General features: G+C 44.2%; 1 protein-coding gene across 3 annotated transcripts in view; it reads right to left on the bottom strand.

Moving 5' to 3' along the window:
- The window catches only part of LOC138961582 (cubilin-like), a 233,462-nt gene that overhangs the window by 210,709 nt on the left and 1,901 nt on the right, over positions 1 to 20,852 (bottom strand). For all 3 annotated transcript variants that reach the window (XM_070333242.1, XM_070333244.1, XM_070333243.1), the window contains exons 1-2: positions 20,720 to 20,852; positions 17,940 to 18,364 (exon numbers count right to left, since the gene is read on the bottom strand). The exon at positions 20,720 to 20,852 is cut by the window's right edge. The gene's annotated coding sequence lies outside the window, so the exon portion shown is untranslated. The remainder of the gene's footprint in view (positions 1 to 17,939; positions 18,365 to 20,719) is intronic.

A 20,852-nucleotide genomic window follows, 5' to 3' on the forward strand; every position in this document is an offset into this window, starting at 1 on the left:
TTTTTTTTTCCAAAAAAACATATTTTTACGTTATTTTGCCAAAAAAACAAGATTTTTTTTTTTTTTCCCCCCAAATGCCAAAAAAAAGTCTAGGGTCGCGCGAAAAAAATAGGGTCGGTCGGGTTACCGTAAACAGACCTATTTTTTTTTTTGGCCTTAACGTTCCAATTACCTACCATTCTTGGTTTTTTTGACAAAATAACGACTTCTAGTTTTCCCGGAGACGTTTGAAGCATATTACCAAAACATATATCGTAAAATGGCCACTGAGGACATTAACTCTTGAGTCTCACAGTGTCACAGAGCAACCATCTTCCTCAAAGGCGTCTCCCCCAGTGTTTCAACACGTGGTTGTTGCAGAGAGCGTGCTGTGACATCATACTGCGACACGCCCCCTGACAGTGTACCTCAGCGGTGTGTGACATCATACTGCGACACGCCCCCTGACAGTGTACCTCAGCGGTGTGTGACATCATACTGTGACACGCCCCCTGACAATGTACCTCAGTGGTGTGCCAATCACACACTTCACGGGCTGGTCCTGCTACTGTTGTGCCATTGTCAGATCGCGATTCGTTGCTTTCGCGAAACCACAAATGAACTGTTTTAACACGTGGCTAATTCCTGACTCAAAGAATGGTCGCACTTTAAAGGCAACATGGATAATAACCCATGACTGTCAACTTACGTACATTTCTTTATGTTCGTTTTTTGGGACTTTCGCTGCCGCAGACATTGTATCTCCCATACCCCCTTCCCATGCTCAATGGGCATTTAGCCTGGGAGCAATACATATTCTGAGTTGTGTTGCAGAAAGTCCAGCCACAGCATGCTGAACGTCCACCAGGGTGACATGAGTGACTCAGTCGGGGTGAACCTTGTTGCTGTGCAGCGTCTCGCATTCACTTCGCTCCCCATGGGAACAGCAGTCACTTTCTGCACGCCTCGCTGGCTTCACGTGACCTTTTTATTGATACGAAACACAAACTGTTCGGAGTTCTCCAATTTTCCAAGCTGACGGCGTCGTATTTTTTCACTCCGAGGTAATGCGTTTTCTGCTCGGTTACAGACGTCCTTCCACAGTTGCAGCAAACCGTCCTCACCCCGCCATCCGCTGGCTTTGCCTTCCCTGTTGAGGCTGGCGCTGCCCGGGGGCGGCGTGAAATCAGGTCAGCGGGGGATCAACTGGTCCATGCACAACTCGATGGGCTTCAGCCTCTGGCACATCTCTCCTACACATCAACGTTTGGAAGTTCTGTTCATGCGTTTAGAGGTCGGCTGCAGTTTTCTATTTGCATTCAGTGCAAAACAAAACTCAACCATAAAAGGGCCAAACATAATCATAAACCATGTGGAATATTGGCAACAAAAGAAGCGATGTTTGGCTAAACATGGCATTGAATCCTCAGAGCTCAACGATTTTATTGAAAACGAACTGTCACGAAAGAGTCATTCATGTTCAGGGTGTTTACCGTCTGGTTTTATTGACTCTTATTTGACCCTTTGAAATGCAAGCGGCCAAAGCCACGGATGATTTTATCACTGAACATGCCTTCTCCGAGTGCGTGCAAAAACTGTGCAACACATCATCCAGGCTATGCGTTGAATGATCATGTCTTCGTTAGTCAACGGTCAATGTCAAATTAACATTTTTAAAACGAACTTTTGATAATCGGTCGTGTTATATATGATCTTTTCAATTTTTGACGTGGTGGTATAGATTATGCTGACTCCTTGCATTTCGAAAGTAACTATATTATTTTCTAATGAGTCGATCAAATATCCAGTTCAGGGCTTATTCTTACAGCCTGTGTCGATTTTCCAATCTACATTCTTCATACAGAAGAGACTCCCCCATCCTTTTCACAGAAAGTTAAAAACATATGATACGGCCTTGTCCCCCCAGAACTCCAATTGATTTTGGGGCAATCTTTGCTTTAAGCCTTCAGGGATAAGCGACCCGTACACAGCACAAGTGAGTATCGATTTTTTACTCCTCTGATAAAATGCGTCAAGCCCAATTCCTGTCCCCAAAACCCCCATGAGCAGAGAAAAAAGATAGGCGTTCCACATGTTTTCCTTGTCTCTCCATTATCCTGTATGCTACGAGGTGTCTTTAGTTCGACTGAAGAGTTTTACATTTAGAGTTATTCTTTGATTATGCTTCTCCCCCAGGAGCACAGAAAAAGGAGCAGTAAGTCATGGTTGACATGGTTCGTATTAATCGTCGATTTTCGGAAATAACTCCGTCGGGTTTTTCTGGGTTGTGAAAGAGTGAATGCCCTTGCTTTTCCTCTGACAAATAACTTCACACGGGCTCCTGTCCACGACACACCCCTCGCTAGTGATTGGCCCCTCCAATGTTTGTCCGAGTAAAATTTGAGCAAGGGCATTCACTCTTACACAACCCATACAAACCCGACGCAACAGCGTTGTATTATCGGAATGTATCTATTACTTCCGCAGGAAAGTGTCTTTTGTTCGACCAGTTAGTTAGTTAGTTGTTGCTTTTTGGGTCCAGCGGACCATATAGGCCCAATCAGGACCCCTGTTCGACCAGGCAGCTTTCAATTCAGACGTGTCCCTTGTATCTGGATCGTTGGCCACATTAAGCTTATTGGTCAGAGACGACATGTGACAGCACAAGTTCCCTGCCCTCCCCCCCCTCCCCCCCACCCCCCCCCCCCCCCCTTTGACACCATCAGACTCACGTACGTCTTGTTATAATGAAAACTATCTCTTTTTTTGTAGAAGCAATCGTGTTGACCACCACAGATCTGTCCAGACGGACATTGAATAAGAGCGACTGAAGATGATCCCAATGCTGACACAAACATGACGACTGTCAGAAGGTGAACATTCTTATTTCTAGTGCCGGCGATTCTCTGATGCAGTCACGGCCTCGGAAATGAAGGATGGATATCTTGAAAGCGGAAAGAGAGGTTCAAACGACCTCGACTCCCCTGAGCGCACCTCTAGAGGCCGCATGAGGCACACTCGACAGTAGCAGTTGTGAAGAATACTCTCGACTCATTCTTTCTACAAATTCAGACACAAGTACACGGTAGCAGAATATTTTACTGGCGATATCTCTCAGGAATCTTCTTTAAAGGCGAACCTCTGTAGTATGACGCGAAAGAACAAGCGTGCGCTTGAAATAGAATGATCGTAATTACTGCATGCATATTGTACAAGGGCATCTTTCTTATACGAAAATACATGTACCTTCAAAAGCCAAAACCAAAAACTGGAAGTGTCAAATATTGCCTGAAGCATAACATGCTGTTTAGGTTGCAATCGTATGACAGCTATATAAACACGTACTAGCATAAAAACACACGCACACACACACACTGCCACATACACGCACACACACACACACATACTCACCCCACCCCCTAACACACCCACATCCACACACAAACACACCCACACACACTCAAACACACACTCAAACAAACACTCAAACACACGCACACACACTCAAACAAACACTCAAACACACGCACACACACACACATACACACACACACATGCACACACACACTAACCCCTCCACCCCCACCCTTTCCACACACACAGTCACCCCCTCCCCAACACACATGCACACACACACTAACCCCCCCCCCCCCCCCAACACACACTCGACAGACGAGTGTCCCGTGCCGACCAGAGCAGCGCTGTCCCCGGGTCCCCGAGGGCCGTGCAGTGAAGCAAAGTGAATGATTAATGCCCGCCTCACACCCCGCCGCTCGGCCCCACGCGCCAACCACGGCCACCACTCGTCGGAAAGGAGTGCACGTCGCGTTCACCCTTCACACAAACACCTTCCATCACGCCACTTTCTTCCGTCTAATTCCGCAATGAAACCAGAGGGGGTAATACATTTATCACATCATGCAGGCATAAGAAATCACAGCACTTTCTGTCCGTTGAGCGATACATTGAGAAGGGACAAAAGCGTCACAAAAAGCGCCGGTTCGTTGTCTTGAAGCCTTCACAGCCCTGGTCTGAGTTTATTTTTGCAAACTTGCGGTGCACAATGCATGGGGGGGGGGGGGGGGGGGACTGACAACGCTCGTGTTGCATGCTCGCTTTGAATGGCTTCAAGGAAATGTTCATATGAAACCGGAGCCAGAAATCTCTGTCAAGCACTCTAGGGTATTTTTAATCAACTAGATTTTTCACAAATAAAATTCAAGGGAGGCAAATAACACGATAGCCAATAGAAAACTGTGCATATTAGAAGAGGTATATCTTTAAAATAAGACACGATCCAGACTATATCCTTTCAAGCAAATGTTTTTATTTTTTTTATTTTTTTTTTTTTATTCTCTTTTGGTGAAGTTTTTTTTTTCTTTACATACATATAATTCTGTACATTACAGGACATCACTTTAATGTGTGTTCTTTAAAAAAAAAATATCAAAAGATATAATGTATACATACATGATATGTAGCCCCAACAATGTGAAACATTTTCTTGTGTTCTGAGAGCTTTAAATATCGCTAAATGCCTTGTCGCCTATTTTCTTGACGACAGCTCCTTTGCAATAAAACAAACTGAAAGAAAACGAACACAACCAAACTATAGCAAGCATGCAATCGCACCGACTGAGCCATTAAACAATTCGTGCACGTCAGGTTGTACTATCTTCCTCAGTCCTCTATCGTTTAACACAGTAGATACAGCATCAGTTAGGTTTTTTATCTGCTCACACCTATCATTAAGGTGGAGGTTCACTTAACTAGTACACGTGTACGAAAGTCACAGTTTTCAAACTGTTTCCTGCGTATTTGTTTGGAAAGTGCAGAGTGTTAGGAACACAACGGTACCAACATCTAGAGTACTGATTAAGAAACGAAGACGCACGATGCAATTGAAAACTGTGACCTTCGTACGTATTAAATGACTTAATCCCCACCTTTAACTATAAACATAATTATCTCCATGGCTTGCATAGACCCTTTCAAATTGTACACTGTGTTCAGCACCGTTTTCAACAAGTGTCTGACATGCCTTTCAGAGCGCTCTGCAGCAGTTCCTGACCTGCTCAAGGGTTTGCTGATGATAGAGCTTCACTGTTACGCCTGATTGAACATATCGATACTGGTGCCCGCCTGACTGCCACATACCCTGGTTTCCCTGCCCTGCTCCCCCCCTCCCTTTTCTTGTCGTGCCCGCAATGCTCAGCATGTACCCGATGTGTGTTTTGATGTCTGGTGTTTATACCAGCTTTCTTGTGTGGCAGACTTCGGTGGCTAGTCAAACTGCTTTTTATCTCAGAAATAAAACACGATTTAACTGTGGTATTGTTGTTCTGTTTGTCCTGGTGGTTGTTTGTTGGGTGAACGCTTCTCAGTCAAACGCAATAAAAGTGAGTCGAGCAAGCGAAGTCATTTCTTGTTCTTTACTTCGCAAAGGTTCCCGCCCGACTGCCGAGATCTTTCACAAGTCTCGCGGTCTCACGTGATCATACAGGCACGCATCTTATTAGTGCAATGCGCAAAACAACCCAACACAAGCGTGCAACAAATGTCATGGACAGTCATCGTCTCACATAACATTTTTGTATATCATTTTCTGCCATTGGTTTGGAGCTTTACAAACGATATGGTGTTGCTGTTGTTATGAAAACAACGAGTACATAACGTACACACAGTGTGACTTGTCAGTGTGGACACCACCAGGATTCGGCACAAAGTTGTAAGAAAATGTCTGTTGTTGTGTCGTAGTTTGTGTCACAGGGACCGGACCGCCGTTGTTTTACAAGGGCTGAGCAAGACTCATGCATGGCCCCTGACCTACATTTGCAACGATGCACGTGGAATTCGTGTTGCTTTCTGTAATAAGTAGTTGTTCCCCAACTCACTGTCTTACTCTGTATCTGTGCTGCCGCCGGTTTGGTGCGACGTGTCGTTGTCCCCAAACTGTGGAAGTGTCACATCAGTGCTGGTTTTGTTATGTGTGCTGCGATTGTCTTTCTACGCCTGCGTGGGGAATGTTGAAGAAAAGGGGACGGTGGTCAAAACACGCTCTCAGATGCTTTATGCATTCAACGGAGCTACGAGACAAAAATTACCTTAAAATTCACTTGACTTGTTAGTCAATAGGCCTGAGATGGGGTTCATGTTTGGCTATTTATAACCTCTGGCGACAACAAAACAGGGTAGTCAGCAATCGTGACCTGCACAAATGGATCTCTCTCAGGACTGGGTGGCCGAGTGGTAACGCACTTGTGCTCGGAAGCGAGAGGTTGCGAGTTCAACCCTGGGTCAGGGCGTTAGCAATTTTCTCCCCCCTTTCCTAACCTAGGTGGTGGGTTCAAGTGCTAGTCTTTCGGATGAGACGAAAAACCGAGGTCCCTTCGTGTACACTACATTGGGGTGTGCACGTTAAAGATCCCACGATTGACAAAAGGGTCTTTCATGGCAAAATTGTAAAGGCATAGATAAAAATGTCCACCAAAATACCCGTGTGACTTGGAATAATAGGCCGTGAAAAGTAGGATATACACGGCATAAATATGCGCCTTGAATATGCGCGCGATATAAATTGCATAAAATAAAAAATAAAAAAAATAAAAAAAATCCCTGCACTTAGAACTGTACCCCCGGAATACGCGCGATATAAGCCTCATATTGATATTGATTGATTGATTGATTGATTGATTGATTGATTGATTGATTGATTGATTGATTGATTCATGAGAGGTGTGAATCCTAAGGCCAAAAAAAAAAATAGGTCTGTTTACGGTAACATAGGCCAAAAAAATAGGGTCGGTAGGTCGGGATTGTTTTGTTTTTTTGTGGTTTTTTTTCCCCAAAAACCATATTTTTACGTTATTTTGCCAAAAAAACAAGATTTTTTTTTTTTTTCCCCCCAAATGCCAAAAAAAAGTCTAGGGTCGCGCGAAAAAACTAGGGTCGGTCGGGTTACCGTAAACAGACCTATTTTTTTTTGTTTGGCCTAATGCTTTCTTGCTCTCTCTGTCTCTTTCTCTTTCTCGTTGTGTGTGTGTGTGTGTGTGTGTGTGTGTGTGTGTGTGTGTGTGTATGTGTGTGTGTGTGTGTGTGTGTGTGTGTGTGTGGGGGGGGGTATCTCTCTTTCTCTCTCTAAATTATATTGTTTATTGTTCTTGTTGACTCTATCTAAAGACCTGGGGAAAGGGCTGGATGTAAACAAGCATATATTCTTGCTTATCTATTACCCTCGATAATAAAGATTGTGTCCTGTCTTGTCTTCTCTCTCTCTCTCTCTCTCTCTCTCTCTCTCTCTCTCTCTCTCTCTCTCTCTCTCTCTCTCTCTCTCTCTCTCTCTCTCTCTCTCTCTCTCTCTCTCTCACTCTCTCTCACTCATTCACTGCACCACTGTCTCATCCTGTATGCAGCAGAAATACCAACGATACATGCGCTCTATGCACAGAGAACAGAGGTGTCTGGCACATGTTCGCAGCAGGGAAAATGGATGTTTTACTGGCGTTCCAGGGAGGAAACGAGCTCACAGCAAAGGTAAGGATAAAACAATGTACAACATACAAAAACACCAACTGGTTGTTTTTTTCCCGCAACGGGCAAACTTCCAAGAATAAAACATACAGACTTTTTCATATTGTGTTAATAAAAAAATAAAAAATAAAAACTGAGTATACAGCAGGTGCAGACAAACACGAGACGCTCGTTCCCATAAAACATTTTTTTTTCATCGTTTTCAGTAGCTTGGCGTCTTTGCGCCAACATCTCGCACACAAAACGGGACCAGTTTCGAGAAGTTTTTGAGAGAAATGTCAAGCCTAATATCGCTTTGGGCATGTGTGCATATTTATCACGTTGAAAGTCAGATCTGTTGATGGGGCTCAGAAAACAAAACTTCCCACCCACACACACTCACACCCACTCACACCCACACACACTCACACCCACACCCACTCACACCCACTCACACACACACACCCACTCACACACACTCACCCACACTCACACCCACTCACACACATACACACACACACTCACACCCACACACACACACATATACACACAAACACACTCACACCCACATACATACACGCACACACACACGCTCACACCCACACACACACACCCACACACCCATACATACACACACACACACATACACACAAACACACACTCACTGACACCCACACACATACACACACCCTCACACCTACACACACACTCACACATACATACACACACTCACACCCACACACACATACATATATACACACACACACACTCACACCCACACACACATACATACACCCACACACACACACACACACACACACACACACACACAGACACACAGTAGGGAGATTCAAAGGACAGCACGTTTCGTTTTGCAGCTCGTTTCGTTTGGTGAATGAGTCACCCCGCGAAACGGAACGTGAAACGAGACGGCAAAGGCCGCAGACAAGATGTAGATGTATTCACGTTTCGTTTCGGAATGAAGGAAGGGCGATAAATCTTCAAGTGAAATTATCACGTCTGTCCTCGATCAGAATGGAAAAAAAACCCCTAGGAGGTGGTCCAGAATCGGGCATACTTTGATTATTTTCAGTCCAAATAAATCACACAGACTTTGTTTATACAAAATCACATACGAAGCCAGAATAAAAATTCGATGCGATGACCTACTTCTGCTTCGCCATTTGCTTTCTTCACCATGAAGTTGGATAAATGTACCAGGATCAGCACCCTTCAAAATATTTCAGTTCACAACAGTTGTCTACCTCCAATGAACACATTCTCAGCGCTGAAAGACTGTGAAAGGGTTGATGAATCTAGCAATGCATAAAATGGCCAACAAATAAAACTGTTAGTGTGCAAAAATACTCACAAAAGTTGACGAAATATTGTTCGTTTTTTGGGGGTGGAAAACGTGACTGCGTTTTGACGTTCCACGTTCCGTTTCAGTTGACCTTCACCTTTCCAGCGAGAGACCCCCGAAATGATGACGTTTACCACAACTTCAAAACGAAACGTCCCGACGTTTCGTTTATTAAATCTCCCTACCGTCTCTGAACTGCCTCCCCGTTATGCACGAGAGAGATACAAAACCATTCCTGATTTTCAAAGATATCTCGTTTCTTTGCGTTCTTTTGACAACAGATCTCAGTATGCATGCGATTTAGCTTACTTTCCGTCAAAGCAGAACCTCGCTTCATCCGAACGTTTTACTTTTACACGCCGTTTGGTTTACACCACGGCCCAGTGCGTGTTCACAAAACTCCAGTTGTTCCCCAAACAACAAAAATGCGCGAATGGTGTTTGGTGGTTGGTTTGGTTTTTGGGTTTTGATGTCCCTTCAGCAGTGGCGTTTGGTGTTTTAAAGCCCAGTCTGCCTTAAATGGTTTACAGAACGATGTAAATCTTCTCACGAAAAAACCGTTCTAACCTTACGGAACACACTTGCAATAGCATTTAACAGCATTAAGTGTCACACTTCGTTTGAATTGCTTTTTAGCTTGCGTAAACGGGCCACACACCAGATTTCGGGCTCCCTTTTTTCAAAACTTCGAATTGTACTGATCTTGTCTTGATAAAAAAAAATTCTTTTATGATGTTTGTGTAACAAGCTGTCAATTTATTATTTAGATTTTAAAAGTTAGTTCTAGCGCCAAAACGATTGTACTTGAAGTAAATCCGGCTGGCCACGCAAACATAAATTCTTTAACAAATGCTCGCTCTTTACGGAGGGCACCAAGGATGTTCTCAAGCGGTGAGTGTTTAAACGAAAGGGTGTTTGTACTGTGTATAAATGTTTGACAGTGTCTGTGAACAGAAACTGATGGTTTACGGGAAGCTGAGTGTGCCTTTAAAGAGGGCATTCTGTCAGCCTTTTAACATGGTAGTTGACACGTCACACCATGCCAATCCGCATCTGAGATCTTCATCAAGACACAGACGGTGTGTGTGGGTGTGTGTGTGTGGGTGTGTGTGTCTGTCTGTCTCTGTCTCTCTCCTTATCTCTCTCTCTCTCATGGACACTTTCTTTCTTTCTTTATTTGGTGTTTAACGTCGTTTTCAACCACGAAGGTTATATCGCGACGGGGAAAGGGGTGATGGGATAGAACCACTTGTCAATTGTTTTTTGTTCACAAAAGCACTAATCAAAAAATTGCTCCAGGGGCTTGCAACGTAGTACAATATATGACCTTACTGGGAGAATGCAAGTTTCCAGTACAAAGGACGTAACATTTCTTACATACTGCTTGACTAAAATCTTTACAAACATTGACTATATTCTATACAAGAAACACTTAACAAGGGTAAAAGGAGAAACAGAACCTGTTAGTCGCCTCTTACGACATGCTGGTTAGCATCGGGTAAATTCTTTCTCGTCCCAACCAATATGGGACTCCCCCTAACCCGCGGGGGGTCACAACTTTGTCCCTCTTTGGCCTTCAACAACTAGTTGAAACATCAACAAGAATAACTGCATCAACAGCGACATTAATTGACCATATATACACGGATAACAAAACAATGGTTTCGAATGTTAATGTGGTTAATTCTGGCATTAGTGATCATTACGTGACTTGCTGCTCATGAAACTATATAATCCCAAAATGTCATAAAAAAAAGGACACACAACCATCGAATATCGGAGCTTTAAAAAATTTCACGAGTCTAACTTTTTCATAGACTTATTTTCAGCTCCGTTCCATGATGTGTTTAATTGTACTGAGGCTGAGGAGGCGCTTAATTGTTTCTCACGTATACTCTACCCGATTGTTGATAAGCATGCATGCCCCTCTGAGGCAACACCGAGTAAAATCCCCAACATTACCATCATGGCTTACTCCTGAGATTGTAGAAGCTATGGCACTACGTGATTTTTTGAAGGAAAATCAAAGGAAATCAGAATTTAAAGCACAACGCAATAGAGTTACAGAGTTAGTACGCCAGGCAAAAAGTAATCATTTTCATAAATTGGTTGAAGACAAAAAAGATGTTGCCACGCTTTGGCAAGCCATAAATGAAGTGTAAATCCCAGAGAAGAAATAGCAGATTAAATAGCGCCATTTCTCCTGACAAATTCAATGTGCACTTTCTGTGTTTGGCTGATCGATTGAAACAATCTAAAAAGGTAAATGAAGAAGTCGAGGGTGGGGACTCCCTGTTGTTTAGATTAAAAGAATTTTGTATTCATAAATTGAAATCGCAAGATTCATTCTCTATCCCAACTATTGCCGTACATGAAGATGGAAAATTTATAGAAAACTTTCAGAATAATAAATCCATGGGGCCTGACAAAATCCCCCCGTCGTTGCTTAAATTAGCCCTACCGTACATAGTGGAATCCCTAACGAATGTGTATAATCTTTGCATTGAACAAAGAAGTGCCCATCTATATTCAGGACCTATTTCACAGAGTCACCGAAAGGTACGGGTCTATTAATTTTCTACCACCAATACCCAGGATTGATTTGTTCAAAACTAGTCAAGCCTTCTCTGGCGCTATGGTGTGGAACTCCATTCCGTCTGTAATAAGATCATTAACCTCACTAAAGAGTTTTAAACAAGCTCTGCATAATCATGTTATGTCTACCTAGATGGCTATACTAGTCTTAACACGTGCAAGTAGCTGTCAACAATTGGCAAAGCTTTATGAATTACACAAATATGTTCTTTATTATATATGTATTATATGGAATTTATGTTGCGATTTTCCATCATCATCATCATCATCATCATCATCATCATCATCATCATCATCATCATCATCATCATCATCATCATCTTCTTCTTCTTTTCCGATCTCCCAGGTCAACTTATGTGCAGACCTGCTAGTGACTTAACCCCCTTTCGTGTGTACACGTAAGCACAAGACCAAGTGCGCACGGAAAAGATCCCGTAATCCATGTCAGAGTTCGGTGGGTTATAGAAACACGAAAATACCCAGCATACCTCCCCCGAAATCGGCGTATGCTGCCTGAATGGCGGGGTAAAAACGGTCATACACGTACAACTCCACTTGTGCTTAAAACATGAGTGAACGTGGGAGTCTAAGCCCATGAACGAAGAAGAAGAAGAAGAAGAAGAAGAAGAAGAAGAAGAAGAAGAAGAAGAAGAAGAAGAAGAAGAAGAAGAAGAAGAAGAAGAATCATCATCATCATCATCATCATCATCATCATCATCATCATCATCATCATCATCATCATCACTTGATCATCATCATCATCATCATCATCATCATCATCAACATCTTCATCATCATCATTTACACCATATAATCATTATTAGCATTAGTGTAAACGTTGGTATCGTGTGAATTTTACCGTCGATCACTTTACATGTGTAACCTCAATTAACATGTTGCATGTTTCGCTTTCGATTTGTATGTTGCTTACTTTGTCATTTTGTTGTTTATGTTTATTTGCTTGTTTGCTTACCCCTCTCTCTCTCTCTCTCTCTCTCTCTCTCTCTCTCTCTCTCTCTCTCTCTCTCTCTCTCTCTCTCTCTCTCTCTCTCTCTCTCTCTAATCTCTCTCGCTTCTCAAGACCCTACTTTTAATCATACTGTATCTCAGTTTGTCCTCGCATAACCCCTTGGCAAGCCACCAGTCGGCGGGCGATCCCCAGACTTCACACACACACACACACCACTGCGCACAGGGCGAGACTCCAGGTCACTGTGTGCACACACACACTCTTCACATGGCATCTGGCACGTGCAGTCCGCTAAACTGTTTCCTAAACTGTGCCACGGCTGTAACGACGCAGTGAACACTTCGTCTTGATGTCCAAAACTGTGCTGCCTTCCGGTTGACTGCTTTACATCGGAAATGAATTCGCTTGCAGGAACGCCATTTCGTGCATTTTCAACAGCAAACATCAAAAGTCAAATGTTCGCATGTCACTTATCGAACCCAGTTTACTACTAGCAAAACATTTCTTGACATCATTAGAGCAATGCGACGAAAAAAGCCCTGACTCTTGCCATGCTTGAAGAAAGGTACCCCCAAGAAGCATGGATACGGGTGTATACTGATGGGTCAGCCACAGAGGCCGTCAAAAATGGAGGAGCGGGGGTGTATGTCCAGTACCCCAGTGGAGAGTGGCAAGCAGAGGCCATGCCAACAGGCCTCCACTGTACAAACTACAGAGCTGAGGTACAAGCACTGATCCATGCAGCATACACCATCAACGACAGAGTCAACCATGACAACCAGGTGGTCTTCCTGACTGACGCTCTGTCCGTACTACAAGCAATGACCAGTAGCAAACTGCCTCAGTTGGAACACGCTCTCCACAACATCAAGAGCCTGAGGACAGTACTGCAATGGATCCCCTCCCACTGTGGTGTACAAGGAAACGAAGAGGCGGACAGGATGGCAAAGCTGGGTGCAAATGATGAGCAAGAGAACAACCCTGTGAGCCTGACAGAGATGAAGACCATCAATTAAGTCTCTGCACAGGACGCCCCAGCAACAGGACAGCTACCACCTGCTATCCGGACCACAGCAGGTGGTCATCTTCCGCCTGAGAACGGGACACAACAGACTTAACCAGCATCTCCACGGGAAGCTGCATGTTGTGCCCTCCCCCATGTGTTCTTGTGGAGAAGCAGAGCAGGACACGGCCCACATCCTACAAGACTGTAGGAGCCACCAGGTGCTGAGAGAGGAAATCTGGCCATTGCCGGAGTCCCTGCACAACAAGCTGTACGGGCCAGTGGCTGCGCTGCAGAGGACCACTAATTATATCTCAAGATCTGGACTCCAAGTGTGATCGGCGATCGAAAAGAAGAAGAAGATTGTCTAATCTGGATCTTTGACAATTGTGCTTTTTCATCATACAAAGTCTACATTTACAGTGTTATGAATTTCTGAGCTTTCACAGTCACACTCCAAGCTGTCATTTGCCCCATGCTAATGAATATTCGTGTACGTATAGTTATCATTTTGAATTGTGTGTCTGAGTTTGTTCCCCGAGTGATGCGACGTGGTGCCGAGAGACGAATTGCATGTCTGTGTTTGTTCCCCGAGTGATGCGACGTGGTGCCGAGAGACGAATTGCATGTCTGTGTTTGTTCCCCGAGTGATGCGACGTGGTGCCGAGAGACGAATTGCATGTCTGTGTTTGTTCCCCGAGTGATGCGACGTGGTGCCGAGAGACGAATTGCATGTCTGTGCAATAATGGCAATGGACATTAAAGTTACCTTATCTTATCTGATCTGATCTGGTCTGATCTGCATGATCTGATCTGATCTGATCAGTCTTTGTCGTATCTTATCTTAAAATCGCTGGCATTTGAATGATTATCAAATGCTAGAGTTCGTTACAGCCTTAAACACCGGCAGAGTGTGTAAAGCAAGCAACCTTCGATTTCCTACACGCGACCTGTCGGCAGGCAGTGCCCCTTTCCGTAACCTGGCCTTCAGTCAGCTTTGCCCTGCCTTCTGTTTTGTGCCTACAGGGGAGGAAGGTAGGGGTGGGGAGAGAATGAGAAAGAGAGAGAGAGAGAGACAGAGACAGAGACAGAGAGAGACAGAGACAGAGACAGACAGAAAGAGAGAAAGAGACAGAGACAGACAGACAGACAGACAGACAGACAGACAGAGATAGAGAGACAGAAACAGAGAGAGAGACAGAAACAGAGAAAGAGAAACCGATTCAGTGATAGCCGGACAGACAGACTAGTAGAGAGAGAGAACTCAGAACTCAGATCTTTATTACAAAAGGATAAAAAAAAACGCCGGAGAGAGAGAGAGAGAGAGAGAGAGAGAGAGAGAGAGAGAGAGAGAGAGAGAGAGAGAGAGACAGAGAGAGACAGAGAGAGAGAGAGAGAGAGAGAGAGAGAGAGACAGAGAGAGACAGAGAGAGAGAGAAAGAGAGAGAGCGACAGAGGGAGACAAAGAGTGAAAGAGAGAGAGAGAGAGAGAGAGAGACAGAGAGAGACAGAGAGAGCCAGAGAGAGAGAGAGAGAGAGAGACAGAGAGAGACAGAGAGAGACAGAGACGGAGAGAAAGAGAAGCAGTGTGTGTGTGTATGGGAGTGTCTGTTTGTGTGAGTGTGGTAGGAAGGAGTTGGGGTAAGAGTAACAGAGAGACAAAGAGAAAGACTAACTGACTAAGAGACATCGGGAGAGACAGTCAGACAGAGACATTGCATTTTATTTCTAATAAAAGTAATAATACAGAAGAATGTATCGACTTGTCGTCAGTTATGAAAGCACAGATTAACTGAGATGTAATCAAAAATTCCGCTATGTCATGAACATGTGTTGCATTCAGAACTACAATATTAGTTATTGCTCCAACAATCCATCGCTCTCAACAAGGATATCTAGGGCGGGAGGCATGTTTCAACGATCACTGATCTGTCTGAGGAGAGGTCTATTCAACGCCCCCCACCCCCTCTCTCTCTCTTAGCTCCCTCTCTCTCTCCCTCTCTCTTCGCTCTCTCTCTCTGTCTCTGTTTCTATCTCTCTCTCTCTCTCTCTCTCTCTCTCTCTCTCTCTCTCTCTCTCTCTCTCTCTCTCTCTCTCTTACTTTTCCAGTTATGTATTTATTTACTTATTCAGCCATAAATATAAAAATATTCCACATTAAAAAAAAAAGAAAATAAGCCTACAAACCCGCTCCAGTCAAACCATATTCCGCGTACACAATCTTTACTTCCATCCCCATTTTGAAACATCGCAACAACAGACTTCCAGATATATAACACGATCATATAACACACACACACGCACACACACACACACACACACAGAGAGAGAGAGAGAGAGAGAGAGAGAGAGATATGTGTTCTCTGTTTGCATGTTTGTCCAGTGTCTTGTCCCCATATAAAGCATATATTAACTCTACCTGTCCCAAGATAGGCCAATTGGTTCTAAGAGGACGTTAAAACTAATTATCATCTTCATCTCTCTCTCTCTCTCTCTCTCTCTCTCTCTCTCTCTCTCGCTCTCTCTCTCTCTCTCTCTCTCTCTCGCTACTCTCTCTCTCTCTCTCTCTTTCTCTCTCTCTCTTTCTCGCTACTCTCTCTCCCCCCTCTCTTTATTGCTTTCGCTCTCCCCTCTCTCCCCTCTCTTCCCTCTCTCTCTCTCTCTCTCTCTCTCTCTCTCTCTCCCCCCGCTCTCTCTTTCTCCCCGCCCCTTCTATTAAAACTCTGACGCCCCGCACAGGCAAAAAGGAGAACTGCTTGACAGCCAATTACAACACGTGCTGAAACACTAAAACACAGGACTCCAGGGAAATGGAGAGACAGAGAGAGAGAGAGTGTGTGTGTGTGTGTGAGTGTGTGTGTATGTGTGTGCGTGTGTGTTTGTGTATGTGTGAATGCGTGCGTGCGTGCCTGCGCATGTGTGTGTGTGTGTGTGTGTGTGCGTGTGTGTGCGTGTGCGTGCGCACACAAAGAATGAGAGACAGATAGATGGGGAAGATAAGGGGAGGTCTAGTTGGACGTTTAAAGATGGTCTTAACTCGGCAAACCTTTGAATCGCGGGAGTAAAGTTTGGACTTACCCACGAACAAGCATCGTTTTGATGATGGCAATGAAACTAAAGAATAACTGAACAGAGGCAACTGGAGGCCCACACAATGGTAGTTTAGTTGGGTAAAACATAGAAATTAAAATCATCAAGTATACATCAAGCAAATGGACGGAGACAGAGAAAGACACAGCTAGAGAAAGTCAGACAGACAGACAGAGAAAGACAAAGAGAAAGCCATTCAGACAGACAGAGAAAGACAAAGAGAAAGCCAGTCAGACAGACAGAGAAAGACAAAGAGAAAGCCAGTCAGACAGACAGAGAAAGACAAAGAGAAAGCCAGTCAGACAGACAGAAAGACAAAGAGAAAGCCAGTCAGACAGACAGAAAGACAAAGAGAAAGCCATTCAGACAGACAGAGAAAGACAAAGAGAAAGCCAGACAGACAGAGAAAGACAAAGAGAAAGTCAGACAGACAGAGAAAGACAAAGAGAAAGCCAGACAGCCAGACAGAGAAAGACAAAGTCAGACAGACAGAGAAAGACAAAGAGAACGCCAGTCAGACAGACAGAGAAAGACAAAGAGAAAGCCAGACAGACAGACAGAGAAAGACAAAGAGAACGCCAGTCAGACAGACAGAGAAAGACAAAGAGAAAGCCAGTCAGACAGACAGAGAAAGACAAAGAGAAAGCCAGTCAGACAGACAGAGAAAGACAAAGAGAAAGCCAGTCAGACAGACAGAGAAAGACAAAGAGAAAGCCAGACAGACAGACAGAGAAAGACAAAGAGAAAGCCAGACAGACAGACAGAAAGACAAAGAGAAAGCCAGACAGACAGACAGACAGAGAAAGACAAAGAGAAAGCCAGTCAGACAGAGAAAGACAAAGAGGAAGCCAGACAGACAGAGAAATCAAAAAGAGAAAGTCAGACAGACAGAGAAAGACAAAGAGAAAGCCAGTCAGACAGACAGAGAAAGACAAAGAGAAAGCCATTCAGACAGACAGAGAAAGACAAAGAGACAGCCATTCAGACAGACAGAGAAAGACACAGAGAAAGCCAGTCAGACAGACAGAGAAAGATAAAGAGAAAGCCAGACAGACAGAGAAATCAAAAAGAGAAAGTCAGACAGACAGAGAAAGACAAAGAGAAAGCCAGTCAGACAGACAGAAAGACAAAGAGAAAGCCATTCAGACAGACAGAAAGACAAAGAGAAAGCCAGTCAGACAGACAGAAAGACAAAGAGAAAGCCATTCAGACAGACAGAAAGACAAAGAGAAAGCCAGACAGACAGAGAAAGACAAAGAGAAAGCCAGACAGCCAGACAGAAAGACACACATAAAGAGAAAGCAAGACGCACACGCGCATTAATAGAGAGCCAGAGAAAGATAAATTTACAGCCGGGAGGGGGGAGGGGGGGGGGCAAAATATATGTACAAAAGCATCAGAAGATAAAGAAGAGAAAAAGCATGACTTACCAAAACTGTTGGGTAGGTTCCGGTGGGTGTTATAAAGCGATAACAGACGTCGCAGACTTCGTTGACAGGTAATCCGTGCTATACCGGTGTCTGACGTACACCTACAGACGGCTCACGCACACCTGTCCTTCCCGCACATGGTTACAGCACCGTGACGTCACAACTCTACACAGCACATTGTATGCAGAGCACGTGAAGCCCGCCTCTCTATCCTGTGTGATTGAAAGCACTGCTCCTCTCCCTGTCACCACCACTCCACCGTCATGGCAATTAATTTACGAGGAGTCAACCTCACACCCACATGCTCTGAAAGCACCAACAAATAACACTTGATTTTGCACTGTCGTTGTGCAGAAACTGCTGGCCCTTTCTGTCTTGTCTCGGGTTCTGAAATGGTTGTCTCCAACAGTCTAGTTGTGACGCTGCTACGGTATCAAAAAACAAGAAAGGTAGGTTGTCGGAACGTTTGTTATTGACAAAACAATACATTCACAGATATATAAGTTTTGTGTGAATATTTGTTTGTCTGTGCACTTAAAAGACCGTTGGGTCGAAATATCCGTGAATGTATTGTTTTGTCAATAACAAACGTTCCAACAACCTACCTTTCTTGTTTTTTGATTCTGAATTTTGGAACGTTGGCAGTCTCTTTACACCCCCGGTATAGGGGTGTGTATAGGTTTCACTCGATGTGTTTGTTTGTTTGTTTGTTTGTTTGTGTTCGCATATAGATCTCAAGAATGAACGGACCGATCGTCACCAAACTTGGTGAACAGGTTCTATACATTCCTGAGACGGTCCTTACAAAAATTGGGACCAGTCAAACACACGGTTAGGGAGTTATTGGTGGATTAAGATTCTACAAGGACTTATAGAGGCACATATTCATGGTCAAAGGGAAATAACCACACTTGTTAGCAGTGCCTGCTCAGTTGGTGGCAGTGAGAATGCTAAGGACGGGGGTGTTTTTCCTACCTCGGAGGAATTTCTTGTTTATAATGGGTCACACTTGAGTTTGCACTGTCGTTGTGCAGAAACTTCTGGCCCTTTCTGTCTCGGGTTCTGAAACGGTTGTCTTCAACGGTTAAGTTTTGACGCTACTACAGTCTGCAATTTTTAACATTGACAGTTCTCAAGATTGAAGAAGAAATCTCAAAAATAGTTTGGTAAAATTATTTTCTAATTTCGGAGGCAATGCTTCCCACGTTGATTAAATTGAAACACGACACTTTTACGTCCGATTAGTTCCGCTAGACTCAATCAAATCCTAAAACAAATAAATCGCAAATGGCATTTTTTTTTTCTAATTACGTGAATTTTTGATGAGACGCAAAATAACCAATATTCTGGTGGGTTTTTTCAGTGTCATCAAAGCATGCAAATCAGACTATGCAAATCTGAAATGAATACTTTATGACGTTACTACCTTGCGCAGACCGTGATTGTATTGCAATGCTCAATAAGCATGCAGTTAGCTGAGAAAGGTCAAAACAAAGCAACAGATGTCCCAAACACCTGCACGTTTCTTTCTTTATTTGGTGTTTAACGTCGTTTTCAACCACGAAGGTTATATCGCGACGGGGGAAGGGGGGAGATGGGATAGAGCCACTTGTCAATTGTTTCTTGTTCACAAAAGCACTAATCAAAAATTTGCTCCAGGGGCTTGCAACGTAGTACAATATATATGACCTTACTGGGAGAATGCAAGTTTCCAGTACAAAGGACTTAACATTTCTTACATACTGCTTGACTAATATCTGTACAAAAATTGACTATATTCTATACAAGAAACACTTAACAAGGGTAAAAGGAGAATCCGTTAGTCGCCTCTTACGACATGCTGGGGAGCATCGGGTAAATTTTTCCCCCTAACCCGCGGGGGGTACACATGCACTTGAGAGGTCCCTGAATTGCCCTGTACTGTGTGCCGTTTTACTCCACAGTACCGACAGACCTTGCGGTCTCACTAAGCGGAAGTAATTATAGAACGTTCGTTCAAACGAAGAGATCACAAAGCGGTTGACAAATGTAACACGGGCCTATAACGATGGCTTATAAAACTTCCGGAAGTGTTCAGTTCGGACTTTGTTTTCTTGTTGATCATGCGGCACATGCTCGCTAAACACAACCCCTGCCTGTATCATTCATATAACTCCGTGTGTCATCTCCCCGCTTTCTGTGGGGACAGCATTCATGAACTCCTTTGAAGCCAACTGTTTGACGCAGTCACTCTTCTCACAGCCACACTCTGGCCATTCAATGGAGGAGCGGGAAGTCCGAACAACAGCTGTGGTGGGTTTGAACACCGCACACTAATCGATGTATGCTCCCGCACGTTCCTTTAAGGGCAGAATATACCTGCGCAGTTTCAGCGGCACAGACGACGCACGGCCTATTATTTATGCCGCGATAGGGATTATGACGAGTACTTGGCCTGTTTTCCTTTCGTGTAGCGGGCTGGGATAATCTGCAGTGCGTCGTCGGTCCTGCTGAAGTTACATATAATTTATATGTGTGCGGAGCCCCTTACTACTCTACGCGCTGCCAGGGTGGGGCGGGGGCGGGGGGTGGTAGTTGCAGTGGTGGTGGAGGTGGAGGTAGGATCGAAGGAAGGGAGGGAATGCAGTCAATGTCGCTGTAACACACACGCTAACGCCACAGCCGGCACGATATAAATGCAACAGTTGGTGGGAGCCGGGATGGAGGAACAGGAAAGGGGGTAGATCAAGACATCGCGCTATTCACTGATCGTCATACACACACAGCTGTTCACCGCTTACCTGTTCGTCCCCTCAGAGTCTCACAATAGCCGTTTCTCTCAGGTGTGCCGCCGCTTCCGTGAGAGACAAGTTTCTATGCACTGCGATCACTGTGCGATATGGATAGTGCAATACAGCCAAAGAGAGTGAAACA

Source organism: Littorina saxatilis, linkage group LG3 (assembly GCF_037325665.1).
Source record: "Littorina saxatilis isolate snail1 linkage group LG3, US_GU_Lsax_2.0, whole genome shotgun sequence".
NCBI classification, from domain to species: Eukaryota; Metazoa; Mollusca; class Gastropoda; order Littorinimorpha; family Littorinidae; genus Littorina; species Littorina saxatilis.